The following is a 3,148-nucleotide window of genomic DNA, read 5'->3' as shown; positions in this document are numbered from 1 at the left end:
ATGTATATCGTCGTTTGTCCCTGCCCGTTTTAGTCCACACTGCACATATATAGAGAGGGTTTAGGTGGCATGTTCAGTGGCAAAGTCCTGCTCGTATACGCCTGTATATATTCGTATTATAGGTTAGGTATGGCATATACGCGATGGCTAGGTAGCCTAGGGTTGTTCTAGGGGGATAGAGGTCATGCCCGGGGGTGCGGAGATGGGTAAGCAGAGAGAGGAGGAGAGAGGGGAGCAAGCATTCGGAGTCAAGTCCTCTATGTACGTATATTGCTCTCGCATCTCTCGCGTCCCGGGGTGTGTCAGTGTGTGACGTGATTAAACCAGCCGGGCCACGGCCAACATGGCCGTCCGCTAATTAGCGCCTAATTATTATTTATTGCACGAGCCCGGTTATACGAGAGTTCACGATATGTATATATATTCCATAGGTCTAAATTCTATAGAGATGTATATAGTATTATGTAGATACGTTTGTCTATGTACGAATATATATATATTATATAGCCGTCATGGCGAGGGACTCTGTTACGACGCTCGTGTGTTACAATTCCGTACATGAATGCTCCATTGACTCTGGTAATTGGAAAAACAAAAGTTTCTGTAAGAATGAATTTAACACTAGAAAATGGGGGTACCGATCTTGGGTGGGGGGCAAAAGTTAGAACGACAAAGTAGCGAACAAGGCATTCTGTATATCTATTAGACTGGGCCAAAAAAAATCAATATTTTTTTTTCTAAAAAATATATCGAGAATATCATTTCAGAATGACGAAAAAAAATTTGATGAAAGTTAGAGCCCTTAATATTAATTTTAAGAGGTATATCAATGCCGTTTTTTTATTTTTATGCATGATTCGATGTTTTACGTCAAAACTGCTAGGAGATTGGAGTGAAAAGAATTTTTTTGTACTTGTTTTTATATAAAATTGAATTCCCTACAAAAAAGGTCTGATTGAAAATTTTCTTCAGACGAACCGTTTCCGAGTTATTAAGCTTTTTACATCGATATGTTTTTTCGATTTGACTGTTTTACTTTGGAATTTTCTAACTAACGAATCAATGAATATAAAAATGAAACCAAGACAAATTCTTGAAGCAAATTTGATGCTCTACAAAAAAGGTCTCTTAGTATTTTTCCCTAAATTTACTTCTTCCCGAGTTATTCACGATTGAAATTGAAAAAAAATTGAAATCTTAAGTTTTTTGTCCTTTACTCAATTTTTTTCACTTCACGGATCAAATTGACTTTTTCGATCAACATTTATCATTTTTCATCAAAAATCTCTCAATGTTTATCCTTATTCTAACAATATTATCACAAAAGTATCTAATTTTAAAAATAAATATAAATTTATTCTTGCTCAATTTCAGTAAAAAATTATTTAGTTTCACTATTAAAAATTATTTATTTTTAATATTTGATACATTTATAAGTTACTATATTTACTAATACTTTATAATTTTTTCCCCTTAAACGTCAATTTCTTTTTTTTTAAATAATTTTATAATATTTTTATAAATCAATTTTATATAACAAAATAAAACAATTTTATAATCTGTTACTTAAATTGTCATAATCTAGTTTTTCATTCATATAGATATACAGAATGCCTTGTTCTCTATTTTGTCGTTCTAACTTTTGGCCCCCACCCCCGATCTTGCGTTACGTGAACAAAGTATCCTTCGTCCATGTATACTTGAACGAATTGCTAATGTTCCACTGGCCCACGGCGGTGTTGCTTTCCATTGAAATTCAATTTACATGGAAAATGAAGCAATCGGTTTGATGGAGGTAGGATGATTGCGGAAGTTCGGGAGTGCGCGAACGATGCTTGATCAATGAAGGACCAATTGATAATATGTTTTGTCTCAAAGGCGACAGATAATAAGAACGCGTGTCGCACAGAATGTGGCTTCGATTGCAGAACCAAAGGAAAACGAACTTGCTGGGTGTTGAAAAGAAATTGAAATGAGCCAGCGTAACTTGGGTTTAGTGAGTATACATAAATCAATATATGCAAACAGCTGTTTTATGTGTCGCGACCGTGATGCTCGTTTGTATCAGTTCGTACTCTTCCTTCAACGCAAACAGATGCAAGTAGCTCGGTGAAAATGGCGGTACTCGCGGTAGTTCGTCGCGCTTTTGCGACCAAATAAGCAAAAGGGTTATACCTAACTCCGCACGGTGTGGTGTGGTACATATCAGCTTCAGAAGAGGGCTGGTTAGGGGCGGGTTAGCTGGATGGTTGCGGCCGGATCGGTTGAGTTGAGTCGAGTCGAGTCGAGCAGGAGTACCAACAGGGCGGTCGCAAATATTGGTGTTTGGCAAAGACTATCCCTGATTCGTGTCTCTTTCTCTACTGCTCTCCCTCTCTCACTCTCTTACTCTTCTCTTCCCAATCTACTCACCCTGGCACTCTTCCTAGCCTCAGTCTCTCTCACTCAGCTGTTGGTCCCGCTGGTCTCCGCGCGACTCTACACTTTCTCACTTCCCGTTTTTTTCTCTCTCTCACCCTTCGCATTATCGTCACTCTTATTCCCTGTCTCCTCCTTTTTTTCGCTTATTGACAGTCTTTCTTCTCCATCTCTTTATTTTCAGCCCTCTCGCATCTCGTTGATACGACACTGTCACGGAGTAAGAACCTGGTTCGGGGCATCGGCTCTCGACAATCGCGTCATCGACCAAAGAAAAAACAGCCCTCGCTCCGGCGATATTCGCTTATTGTATCATATCGCTTGTGATATTTCATATCCGCGTGTCCTCAGCGTTACAAATGTAGAGCCACGGAAATACACGAGTAGCGATCATCGTTTAAGTCCCGTTGATTAATGAGTGTTGCGATTTCTCACTCTTCCCAAACAATCAAACATTCCGCCATTGTTTTCCGACGTCCAGGTTATGCGACCGCACATAAATCAGCATAATATGACCCAAAAAATGGGGACAAACACAAAAGAAGAGAATTTCTCAGTTCGCCTGGAACAACTGCACTCGGCATTTGTTGCCTTGAATTAATCAACATTCGTCCGAAGCCCCACTTGTTCTCTCGCAATAACAATGATCTCAGCAGTCACAGTTGAGAAAATTATGAAGAGCCAGGGGCAACCTGTTCCACAGTACTTTCCTAAAGACTTCGTAGGGCTT

This window comes from Venturia canescens, chromosome 4, assembly GCF_019457755.1.
Source record: "Venturia canescens isolate UGA chromosome 4, ASM1945775v1, whole genome shotgun sequence".
Lineage (NCBI taxonomy): Eukaryota > Metazoa > Arthropoda > Insecta > Hymenoptera > Ichneumonidae > Venturia > Venturia canescens.
The sequence above is the reverse complement of the archived record's forward strand: the minus strand, read 5'-3'. Positions refer to the sequence as shown.